Below are 13,894 nucleotides of genomic sequence, written 5' to 3'. Positions count from 1 at the left end.
ATTTCTTATACTAAACTGGATGAACCAAGGCCATGTCATCCAAGACCATGTCAAGGTGATGAACTTTCATGTTGACCACACTGGCTAGAGTTGACTAGGTTGACCAGAATAAAGGTGACAAGTGAGGACTTTATATCAATGTGAAGATCATACCCAATTTGCATTTTTGCAAATAACCTTCATTTTGATCACCACCACCACCACCACTCTATTGCAAATATTATATAAATCAAACCCTACAATTTTCATTCGAAAATTCCAAAGTGAAGTTCTTGCGGGCATTGTGTCGAACACCTTGCCAGCAACAATCTGCCAACCTCATGCATTGTAAAATCCAGTGGATTCTTGCATCAACCATCAAGCTTAGCTCAGCCATTGTACTCCCCTTGACCCTCCACACATTGCCAAACACTCTGGACAAGCTTTGGTACCAGTTGGCATCATCAAGTGTACCAGAACATGTCATGCCGTGGCATGACATGGGTGTGATCATGCCATTCCTTCCCTGGGTCAACTTGAGCATGCACCACCGTGTCCATCACGTGCCACTCACTCCCCTGAGCCTCCTCGACACTTTGCTCGACCAAGCCGTGCACCAGACGCGCCAGTAACACGACGCCCAGACGCGCCCAGGCATGCACACGCACGCCAGAGCGTGCATGGCGTGCGCCCTGCACGCGCCGGCCACGTCGACGCCCGAGCCGCTCCGTGGACGCCGACATTGGATCCCTGCGTCCCCAGCTCCATGACGACGCCGGCAACCACCAGGACACCCCCACGGGCCCGCGGGAACCCCGTGCACGACGCCGCTTCGCCGACGTCCGCCACCGTCCGGCTGCTCCCGTCATGCGCACGAGCTCGTCTCGCCCTCGTTTTCACCGCAATCAGGCCCAGCGTGACCGCACCGACGTCGCCCACACACGAGCGTCATCGCCGGTGCCCTCGCGCCGTCGTAGCCGCGTCGCCGACGATGAGGTCACCGCCGCAGCCGCAAAGACCCCTCGCCGCTATAAAAGGGGACCTCCTCTCTTCAAATCCACCACACCAACACTCTTCCCTCTCACCCTTGAGCAGTTCTAGCCCCTTCCCCCTCCACATTGGCCACTCCCTCGCCGGAATTTGAAGCTCGGAGCCCGCGGCGGTGCCGAGAAGATCGCCGGAGAAGGAGACCACCTCGGCCCGCGCCACCTGCTTCCCTCTCGCTTCCTCTACCTCGACAACGTCGCCGCCGCACGTCGCCGAGCCTCGCCGCGCCGCCGGTGAGCCGTCGACCCCCTAGCCTCGCCGCGCCAGTGGCCGCTTCTCGCCGGAGACGACGACGTCTGTCGTCCGTCCGATCCCCCCCTAATCCTACGGCTCATCTCTCTCTGTACCGATTCGGGGTTTTAAACCCACTGACGCGTGGACCCCACGCTGTCGCGGCCCGCTGCGTGGACGCGCTGCTGGGCCGGCCCATTTTCCTTTTCCGCTGTGCAGCCCGTTTAGTTTCCCGCCTAGGCCCAAGAATTCAAACTGAGATTTTCGAATTTAATTAATTAGCTTCTGATGCTGTTTTCAAAAATTAATAGAATAAAATCTACCCAACCAAATTTGACAAATTTTATATATTTGGAAACCTTGTGAAAATATCTACAAAACTACACTGGCCCCAAACCTAGATTATTTGTCGAATTAATCTGAGAAAATAAACAAGGCAGGGCCTTTTTCCACTTCAATTAATTATTAAAAATAGAATAAAAATGCTTTTAAGATGAAACCAACTCTCAAAAATCACATTTCAACATAGCTATCAGAATATGTAAAAATATTGTATCATTGCTTGCATGATCATGTCCTTGTCTAAAAATTGGCCCTATGGCTATTTAAAGTACTTTGTAAAGGAGCATATTTCTTATTAATGTGTATGAGAGCATCTCTCTCATTTAGATCTTGTCTACACTAAGTTACTATGAGAAAGACACTATGGTCAGGTTAGATTTATATTAAATTAGTTGATGATATTAAATCATTAACCATGAGTTATTAAAAAGCATGAGGTGATGAACCTCATTTAAATCTTTTCCCAAATAATAATTATGAAGAGGTTGACCTTGGTCAACCTAGGTCATATGATATTAATTGAGGAAATTAAATCTTAATAAGACTTAATGAGAGGAAATTATTTTCTCTCAAGAAATAAAAAGAAAACTAAATTAATATTTATAATGAGAGGAAATGATTTTCTTAAGAATAATAATCAACTCACATAATGAGCATGTGTTATGATAGCTTAGTAAGAGTGATTCATATGTGTGCTTAGCTTAGTATTTGAGTTGTGTGGTGATTGTGTGTATCATACTCGTATTTAGACGCTAGTACCGAGGAGTACGCCGAGGAGGAGGAGGTGTACACCCAAGGAGAGGAGGACCACTTTGATCAGTACAACAATCAAGGCAAGCTAATACACTTGCAACGTGCAAAGCTCTCAAGGGCAAGGCACCTCACCATTTGTTTTATCTTTATTAAGCCTAACCCAGTTTTATTACAAGCTTTACTTTCAAGTTTTACTACTTTACTTGTCAAAGTACTTTTTGATTCATGATTCACTTAATCTAGAGTAGGACAATATCATCTAAGTGAGTCTATGTCCATCAAGCTAAGATAGCACCCCTCATGATTAGTGGCTAGTGCTAAATGCCTAAAATTGACTACTCTAGATGGGAACATGGTGATATAAGATGATGATGGTGAAATTATGAAAGGAATTTTGAAGGTGAATAAGACCAAGAGAAGATAGTGATTTTTGATTAAAAACTAATGTTGGTTTGGATGCGATACCTTTCCAATATTGAGTACCCCCACAATACCTGATTATGGGTAAGGCTTAACTAGAAGTTTATGTATCTTAGTATGGGTTCCCTCTAAACACACATCATAGGGGTTATGCCGAGGCTGCCTCCGCTGTTGATAAATGATGTGAAGTAAGGTGAACTGTCCGGCCAAGCCCTGTGCAGTTCCCAGGTTGACAGTTGGTCTTCACTGGGAGGCCAAGCTCATGGGGAGAGGTGCTCATACTAGGGTTAGTAAATGAAAGGTTATGGTTGATGATCCGCGTACTGTGATACGATGATTCGGGGAAATCCCGACGGATGGAATCAAATGTTGTGGCACAAGTGTGCAACCTCTGCAGAGTGTAAACCTATTCGAATAGCCGTGTCCACGGTTACGGACGGTTGGAAAGGCCATCTAGTTTCTAGTATTAGAATTTGGATATGGATGGTGAATGATGAATTATGGTGAATCACAACTGAGTTGTGGGAATGACACTAATGTTCCCACTTGAGTTAGTTAAATTTATGAATGATCAATATGCAATGAGTATGAACTAAAACTGGCTTTATGCAAATGAAACTAGAGCTTAGTACCCCCTCTTTAAGTAGTTAGTGATTACTTTGGTATTAGTTTGCGAGTACTTTAAAGTACTCACGGCTGTGTCCCTGGCTATTCAAATGGCCAGAATATGAAGAAGAGCAGCAGTATGAGGATGACGGTCAGCAGGATGTCTACAACAACTAGGAGTCGCCTGACGTCAAGCGTTGGCCTGTGGAATAGATAGTCCACTCTTATTACGCTTCCGCTACTGTGATGTTCGTTGATCAATAGATCAACTATTTGTGTAATATTGGATCATGTGATCCCCTTTTGTAAGACAATGATGGTTTGTAATGAATGATGACTTATGATATCAACTGTTATGTCTCGCAACAACAATATTCCTGGGATTGCGATGAATGACATAATAGGCATCCGGACTTAAAAATCCGGGTGTTGACAAGTTGGTATCAGAGCCATTGTTTGACCTTAGGAGACCCTAGTTTAGAATGGACGTTCTGAAAAATCTAGTTTATAAAACCAAGAAAATGAATATCTGTGAAAAACTTACTTATGTTCTCTTCTACAGATCTTTTCGAAAATGATGAGCCATGCCCCTTCTTCTAAATTCATCTAAAAATATTGTCACACTTAGTCACCTCTCTAACTTACTCATCCATTTCACTTTCAGATGGAGCCCTACGTCCAGACGGAGACGTACGACTTGGAGAACGGAGGAAGTCTGGTGTTCGAGCGCGACTTGTACCTGGTGTCCGAGAGGCTCGCACGCCCACCTCCCAAGTTCCATGGAGTCCGGATCCACGACACCCCCACCGGGGAACAGCAGTGGATGATCACCGCTGACTTGAAGGGAAGTTCGGAGCCTCCCATCTCGGAGAGGATCCTTTTCTCCTTCAAGGCATGCAACTGGCCGGACGGGCTTGCTCACGCTCTTCAGGAGGGACTTGCTCGGGTGTGCGGACAGCACATCGCCGCACTCCGGGGAAGCCGCTTCGCCTACTTCGCCAGGCACGACACCATGGGAGAACCCATGGCACCCTCTTCGCACCCGGTGCTCATGATCCATGTGCAGCATTTGGACCTCATGCTCCATGAAACCCGGAAGGAACTGGAGCTGACGCGTGTGCACAACCACCGTGCCCAGATGACTTTGGCTCACCATGCCGAAGCTATCCAGATGCTCGCCAAGGACCGCAAGTCACTCCGCCTGCAGCGCGCCAAGAAGGACGCCACTATTCGCCGCCTTCGCGAGAAGATCCGCACTCTGGAGGTGACTGTCCGGACCCAGCAGGACCAGATTCCGGAGCTGGAGGATGAGGGAGATGACATTCAGGGAGGCGATGACTTCCTGAGTGATGACAACGACTTTGAAGATGATGAGTTCACTGATGAGGAGGACTACGCGTTTCTGGAGTCTGAGGAGGATGGGATCATCCCCATCGATGTTGATGAGAACGAGGAGTAGTAGTTTCACTAGCTTCACTTACGTAGGTGTGAGTTATATCCCGCACCATGTATCGTAGTTTGTGGAAGAAGGGTTCTTAAAACCCTTAGTGTGTTAAGCTGTAATGTGTAATGTTGTGTGAATAAATAAAATGTGTGTTATGTGCATCATAAAAATGTTTCAAGTTTTAAGTTTAAACTTAACTCAAAATAAGCCATAGAAATTCCCTCTCATCTCATTATCTCTCTACCTGTTCAGATGGCCCCTCCAAACCGCAACCAAGATGCAATGCTGCAACTACTGCAAACTCTGTTGGCTGACCGAGAAGATGAAAGGGCTGAAAGACAAGCCAACATAGCAGCACTACAGCAGATCGCCAATCAGGGTCACGGAAACCATGATCACCCGGGATCTAAACTTAAGAATTTCCAAAACACCAACCCACCTGTCTTCAGTAAGACGGAAGAACCCCTAGATGCAGATGACTGGCTGCAAACCATGGAAAATAACTTGGAGGTAGCCGGAGTAGAGGAAAATGAGAAGGTGTTGTTTGCTACGCACTATCTAGCCGGACCAGCCAGAGCTTGGTGGACAAGCGCCCGCGCATTAAATGCCGGACAGATGATGACTTGGGCTGATTTCAAGCTCAAGTTTAGCAAGTATCATGTGCCACCAGGTTTAATCAAGAAAATGAGGGATGAGTTTAGGGAGCTGAAACAAGGAAGAATGTCGGTGGTAGAATACCGCGACAGGTTCCTCACCCTGTCAAGGTATGCCCCCGATGAAACAGACACCACAGAGAAAAGGAAAGAGAGATTCCTCAACGGTCTGCACGATGAGATGCAGACAGTTTTAGTCAACATCCCCTTCGCTGACCTAGAAGCCCTCGTGGACTCTGCCATCCAGATGGAAGGCAAACTGCACCAGGCAAATGAAAACCGCAAACGCCGCATGATGAATCAAAGTGGGCCCAGCAATACACCCCGTTTTCGCCCCAGCTCAAACAGTGGTTTCAACCCCCGCAACACCAAGCCCCAAAACCAGATGTCGCGCCCCGGTTTTCAGAACCGGAGCGGAGGAAACCCAAGGCCAGGAGGCCCCCACCACAACAATAACTATGTACATCCCAACAGCAACTTCAATCGCGCACCGCCGCGAGCCCCCAACCACAACCAGAACAACAACAACACCAACACTGCACCCAGGACAGGAAGCAATGCTATCCCTGTCGCAACCAAGGACAAGTCCACAATCACCTGCTATGAATGTGGAGTTGTGGGACACATCTCCAGGGAGTGCCCCCAAAGGCTGGCCAAGCTCGCAGGCAACCCCTCTGCACCAGCTCAGCAGCAGCGCCGTGTCTCCACCGGCAAGAAGTTCGCCCCCAACAACCCGCACAACCGCGGAGGTCGCCTCTACCACATGAACGCCGAAGAAGCCCAGGAAGCACCAGATGTGGTGCTGGGTATGTTCTCTGTTAACTCAATACCAGCAAGAGTGTTGTTTGATTCAGGAGCATCACATTCATTTGTTACTGAAGATTTTGTGAGCACTAGTAAGATTCAACCCATCAGCCTGAAACATGTCATGATAGTTCAAATACCTGGATCAACCACTAAAGCTAGAAAATTTTGCAAAGAAGTGCCCATAAGAATTCAAGAAATAGTGTTTTTCGCAAATTTGATCGTTCTGGGAACAAAAGGATTGGAGGTAGTACTGGGTATGGATTGGATGGCGAAACATCATGGATTGATAGACTGCGCCAAGAAGGCCATCACCATGACTAGTAGCACTGGAATAACCATAGAACATGTTTCTGAAAAACTACCCAGAAATTTCACCTGCAACCAAAGTGAAGCCAAGCCAACTCTGGATCAGATCAGGGTCGTATGTCGATACGCTGATGTGTTTCCGGATGATCTACCCGGTATGCCCCCGGATCGGGATATCGAGTTTATCATCGAGTTAATTCCTGGAACCGGACCTATAGCCCAAAGAGCTTATAGCATGAACCCAGCAGAGTTAGTAGAGCTGAAGAAGCAACTGGATGATATGTTGTTCAAGGGTCTGATTCGACCAAGTGCGTCGCCTTGGAGATCACCTGTGTTGTTTGTGGACAAGAAAGATGGTGCCAACCGGTTATGTACGGATTACCGTAAACTTAATGATGTCACCATCAAAAATAAATACCCCTTGCCAAAGATAGAAGACCTGTTTGACCAGTTGACCGGTGCCACAGTGTTCTCTAAGATTGATCTTAGGACTGGTTACCATCAGCTGAAGATCCGTGCATCGGATATCCCCAAGACTGCCTTTACCACCAGATATGGGTTGTATGAATACAATGTCATGTCATTTGGATTAACCAATGCCCCTGCCTATTTCATGAACCTCATGAATAAGATTTTCATGAACTTCCTGGATAAGTTTGTCGTTGTCTTCATCGACGACATCCTTATCTACTCCAAAACCGAAGAGGAACACGAGCAACATTTGGAGGTTATCCTAGAAACCCTTAGGCAGCACAAGTTGTACGCCAAGTTCAGCAAGTGCGAGTTTTGGTTGAAAGAAGTTGGATTCCTGGGACACATCTTGTCTGCAGGAGGAATTGCTGTAGACCCAGCCAAAATCAAAACCGTTGAAGAATGGAAAACCCCAACCACACAGACCGAGGTCCGTGCATTTCTTGGATTAGCCGGATATTACCGCAGATTTGTTGAAGGATTCTCAAGCATTGCCCGGCCAATGACACAACTGTTAAAGAAAGACAAAAAGTTTGAATGGACTGATAAATGTGAAGCCAGCTTCCAGCAACTTAAAACCAGACTAACCACAGCCCCCATCCTAATCATGCCGGACATCACCAAGCCCTTTGACGTCTATTGTGACGCATCGAAGATTGGTCTTGGATGTGTGTTGATGCAAGAAGGAAAGGTGATATCTTATCTGTCCCGGCAGTTGAAACAACATGAGCAAAACTACCCAACCCATGACCTCGAACTGGCAGCCGTAGTGTTAGCATTGAAAGTTTGGCGTCATTACCTCATGGGTAATCGATGCGAGATCTATTCAGATCACAAGAGCCTAAAGTATATCTTCACCCAGAAAGAGCTAAATATGAGGCAAAGGAGATGGTTGGAACTGATAAAGGACTATGATATGGAAATCCACTACCACCCCGGCAAGGCCAACGTGGTAGCAGATGCCTTGAGTAGACAGCCGTGCCAGCTGAACTCCATGATCGCAGCAGAACAACCTAGCCTGCATGAAGAGTTTGAACGGTTTAGGTTGGAGCTAGTTAGTGAAGGGTACCTAGCCAGCATAGAGCTGCAACCTACTTTGATTGGTCAAATCAAGGAAGCCCAGAAGGGAAATGCAAGCATTGCCGGGATCAAGAGTCAAATGGCAGCAGGAAAGGCACCGGGATTCACGGAAGATGAAGAAGGAGTACTTTGGTACGATGGTCGCCTATGTGTGCCGTCAGACTCAGAATTGAAGCAAGTCATCCTGCAGGAAGCCCATGACACCCTATACTCTATCCACCCCGGAGGTACCAAGATGTACCAAGATTTGAAGGAACAATTTTGGTGGCATGGGATGAAGCGAGAAATCGGGAGCTACATAGCTAAGTGTGATATCTGTCAGAGAGTCAAGGCAGAACATCAACGACCCGCCGGACTGTTGCAACCATTACAGATTCCAGAATGGAAGTGGGACTCAGTCGGAATGGACTTTATCACAGGACTGCCCAAATCTAGCCGGGGAAATGATTCTATTTGGGTAGTGGTAGACAGATTAACCAAAGTAGCCCATTTTATCCCCGTCAAAACCACTTATCAAGGCCCAAAGCTAGCAGAGCTGTATATCTCCAGAATAGTAGCCCTGCACGGAACCCCCAAGTCAATAGTGTCAGATAGAGGATCGCAGTTCACCTCAAGATTCTGGCAGAAAGTACATGAAGGACTTGGAACCCGGCTGAATTTCAGCACTGCTTATCACCCCCAGACTGACGGACAGACTGAGAGAGTCAACCAGATACTTGAGGACATGTTGAGAGCTTGTGTACTGGAATATGGATCCAAGTGGGAAGACTGTTTGCCTTACGCAGAATTCTCGTACAACAATAGTTATCAAGCCAGCTTACAGATGGCCCCCTTTGAAGCCCTGTATGGAAGAAAGTGCCGTACCCCTCTGAATTGGTCCGAAGTCGGAGAAAGCCAAGTCTTTGGACCGGATGTTCTTCGAGAAGCCGAAGAGAAGGTGCACAAGATTCGCGAGTACCTCAAGACTGCACAATCAAGACAGAAGAGCTACGCCGACAAGAGACGCCGAGAGATGACATTTGAAATTGGAGATTTTGTTTACCTCAAGGTGTCACCCCTCAAAGGAATGCAGAGATTCCAGGTGAAAGGAAAGCTCGCGCCCCGATATGTCGGACCCTTCAAGGTTCTGAGCCGCCGCGGAGAAGTATCTTATCAACTGGAACTACCGGAAGAAATGGCGGCAGTGCACAATGTGTTCCACATCTCATTGCTCCGGAAGTGCCTTGAAGTACCAGAGAAGACTGAAGTGTTTAAGAATATTGATCACAGATCAGTGGACATCAACTCAGATTTGACGTATCGAGAAGTGCCCATTCGCATCCTGGAAGAAGCATACAGAACCACCCGTACCAGGAGTATCAAGTTCCTGAAGATTCAGTGGAGCAATCACACTGAAGACGAAGCCACCTGGGAGCGAGAGGAAGATATGAAGAAGGAATACCCAGATCTCTTTAGCACCTAGTTTTCTTTAAGATCTCGGGACGAGATCTTTTGTAAGGGGGAAGGGTTTGTAACATCCCAAGTTTTAACAATAATAAAATCAAGGAGAGATCAAGTACTCAAAATTTGCAACAAACAAAAACTTTTTATATGCATAGTGTGTCACATACAAGTGCATGCATATGAGTGATTATCTTTGGTGCATTTGCCATGATGAGTGTTGATATGATCATCATTTGCTAATAAACCCTAACCTATGATCATAATAAACCACTTTGAGTAAATAAAAGAAAAATGCCAAGTGTGAGCCAAACCCTCACATACACATAGGGCACAAATGCAAACCATCACCAAAGGCCACCATGGCTTGATCTTTTGTTTCTAAAATGATTATATAACTCAAACAAACCTAATTGCATCAAAGAAACCAAAATTGAATCAAATTTAAACTCCAAACCCTCTCACATATGATGATGGTCAATTGTGCACTTTATATCATGATCCCCTCTTTACCCCTCTGATTAAATCATTTCTTATACTAAACTGGATGAACCAAGGCCATGTCATCCAAGACCATGTCAAGGTGATGAACTTTCATGTTGACCACACTGGCTAGAGTTGACTAGGTTGACCAGAATAAAGGTGACAAGTGAGGACTTTATATCAATGTGAAGATCATACCCAATTTGCATTTTTGCAAATAACCTTCATTTTGATCACCACCACCACCACCACTCTATTGCAAATATTATATAAATCAAACCCTACAATTTTCATTCGAAAATTCCAAAGTGAAGTTCTTGCGGGCATTGTGTCGAACACCTTGCCAGCAACAATCTGCCAACCTCATGCATTGTAAAATCCAGTGGATTCTTGCATCAACCATCAAGCTTAGCTCAGCCATTGTACTCCCCTTGACCCTCCACACATTGCCAAACACTCTGGACAAGCTTTGGTACCAGTTGGCATCATCAAGTGTACCAGAACATGTCATGCCGTGGCATGACATGGGTGTGATCATGCCATTCCTTCCCTGGGTCAACTTGAGCATGCACCACCGTGTCCATCACGTGCCACTCACTCCCCTGAGCCTCCTCGACACTTTGCTCGACCAAGCCGTGCACCAGACGCGCCAGTAACACGACGCCCAGACGCGCCCAGGCATGCACACGCACGCCAGAGCGTGCATGGCGTGCGCCCCAGACGCGCCCGGCCACGTCGACGCCCGAGCCGCTCCGTGGACGCCAGCATTGGATCCCTGCGTCCCCAGCTCCATGACGACGCCGGCAACCACCAGGACACCCCCACGGGCCCGCGGGAACCCTGTGCACGACGCCCGCTTCGCCGACGTCCGCCACCGTACCGGCTGCTCCCGTCATGCGCACGAGCTCGTCTCGCCCTCGTTTTCACCGCAATCAGGCCCAGCGTGACCGCACTGACGTCGCCCACACACGAGCGTCATCGCCAGTGCCCCTGCGCCGCTGTAGCCGCGTCGCCGACGATGAGGTCACCGCCAGAGCCGCAGCACCCCTCGCCGCTATAAAAGGGGACCTCCTCTCTTCAAATCCACCACACCAACACTCTTCCCTCTCACCCTTGAGCAGTTCTAGCCCCTTCCCCCTCCACATTGGCCACTCCCTCGCCGGAATTTGAAGCTCGGAGCCCGCGGCGGTGCTGAGAAGATCGCCGGAGAAGGAGACCACCTCAGCCCGCGCCACTGCTTCCCTCTGCTTCCTCTACCTCGACAACGTCGCCGCCGCACGTCGCCGAGCCTCGCCGCGCCGCCGGTGAGCCGTCGACCCCCTAGCCTCGCCGCGCCAGTGGCCGCTTCTCGCCGGAGACGACGACGTCTGTCGTCCGTCCGATCCCCCCCTAATCCTACGGCTCATCTCTCTCTGTACCGATTCGGGGTTTTAAACCCACTGACGCGTGGACCCCACGCTGTCAGGCGGCCCGCTGCGTGGACGCGCTGCTGGGCCGGCCCATTTTCCTTTTCCGCTGTGCAGCCCGTTTAGTTTCCCGCCTAGGCCCAAGAATTCAAACTGAGATTTTCGAATTTAATTAATTAGCTTCTGATGCTGTTTTCAAAAATTAATAGAATAAAATCTACCCAACCAAATTTGACAAATTTTATATATTTGGAAACCTTGTGAAAATATCTACAAAACTACACTGGCCCCAAACCTAGATTATTTGTCGAATTAATCTGAGAAAATAAACAAGGCAGGGCCTTTTTCCACTTCAATTAATTATTAAAAATTGAATAAAAATGCTTTTAAGATGAAACCAACTCTCAAAAATCACATTTCAACATAGCTATCAGAATATGTAAAAATATTGTATCATTGCTTGCATGATCATGTCCTTGTCTAAAAATTGGCCCTATGGCTATTTAAAGTACTTTGTAAAGGAGCATATTTCTTATTAATGTGTATGAGAGCATCTCTCTCATTTAGATCTTGTCTACACTAAGTTACTATGAGAAAGACACTATGGTCAGGTTAGATTTATATTAAATTAGTTGATGATATTAAATCATTAACCATGAGTTATTAAAAAGCATGAGGTGATGAACCTCATTTAAATCTTTTCCCAAATAATAATTATGAAGAGGTTGACCTTGGTCAACCTAGGTCATATGATATTAATTGAGGAAATTAAATCTTAATAAGACTTAATGAGAGGAAATTATTTTCTCTCAAGAAATAAAAAGAAAACTAAATTAATATTTATAATGAGAGGAAATGATTTTCTTAAGAATAATAATCAACTCACATAATGAGCATGTGTTATGATAGCTTAGTAAGAGTGATTCATATGTGTGCTTAGCTTAGTATTTGAGTTGTGTGGTGATTGTGTGTATCATACTCGTATTTAGACGCTAGTACCGAGGAGTACGCCGAGGAGGAGGAGGTGTACACCCAAGGAGAGGAGGACCACTTTGATCAGTACAACAATCAAGGCAAGCTAATACACTTGCAACGTGCAAAGCTCTCAAGGGCAAGGCACCTCACCATTTGTTTTATCTTTATTAAGCCTAACCCAGTTTTATTACAAGCTTTACTTTCAAGTTTTACTACTTTACTTGTCAAAGTACTTTTTGATTCATGATTCACTTAATCTAGAGTAGGACAATATCATCTAAGTGAGTCTATGTCCATCAAGCTAAGATAGCACCCCTCATGATTAGTGGCTAGTGCTAAATGCCTAAAATTGACTACTCTAGATGGGAACATGGTGATATAAGATGATGATGGTGAAATTATGAAAGGAATTTTGAAGGTGAATAAGACCAAGAGAAGATAGTGATTTTTGATTAAAAACTAATGTTGGTTTGGATGCGATACCTTTCCAATATTGAGTACCCCCACAATACCTGATTATGGGTAAGGCTTAACTAGAAGTTTATGTATCTTAGTATGGGTTCCCTCTAAACACACATCATAGGGGTTATGCCGAGGCTGCCTCCGCTGTTGATAAATGATGTGAAGTAAGGTGAACTGTCCGGCCAAGCCCTGTGCAGTTCCCAGGTTGACAGTTGGTCTTCACTGGGAGGCCAAGCTCATGGGGAGAGGTGCTCATACTAGGGTTAGTAAATGAAAGGTTATGGTTGATGATCCGCGTACTGTGATACGATGATTCGGGGAAATCCCGACGGATGGAATCAAATGTTGTGGCACAAGTGTGCAACCTCTGCAGAGTGTAAACCTATTCGAATAGCCGTGTCCACGGTTACGGACGGTTGGAAAGGCCATCTAGTTTCTAGTATTAGAATTTGGATATGGATGGTGAATGATGAATTATGGTGAATCACAACTGAGTTGTGGGAATGACACTAATGTTCCCACTTGAGTTAGTTAAATTTATGAATGATCAATATGCAATGAGTATGAACTAAAACTGGCTTTATGCAAATGAAACTAGAGCTTAGTACCCCCTCTTTAAGTAGTTAGTGATTACTTTGGTATTAGTTTGCGAGTACTTTAAAGTACTCACGGCTGTGTCCCTGGCTATTCAAATGGCCAGAATATGAAGAAGAGCAGCAGTATGAGGATGACGGTCAGCAGGATGTCTACAACAACTAGGAGTCGCCTGACGTCAAGCGTTGGCCTGTGGAATAGATAGTCCACTCTTATTACGCTTCCGCTACTGTGATGTTCGTTGATCAATAGATCAACTATTTGTGTAATATTGGATCATGTGATCCCCTTTTGTAAGACAATGATGGTTTGTAATGAATGATGACTTATGATATCAACTGTTATGTCTCGCAACAACAATATTCCTGGGATTGCGATGAATGACATAATAGGCA

Source organism: Lolium perenne, chromosome 5 (assembly GCF_019359855.2).
Source record: "Lolium perenne isolate Kyuss_39 chromosome 5, Kyuss_2.0, whole genome shotgun sequence".
NCBI classification, from domain to species: Eukaryota; Viridiplantae; Streptophyta; class Magnoliopsida; order Poales; family Poaceae; genus Lolium; species Lolium perenne.
The sequence above is the reverse complement of the archived record's forward strand: the minus strand, read 5'-3'. Positions refer to the sequence as shown.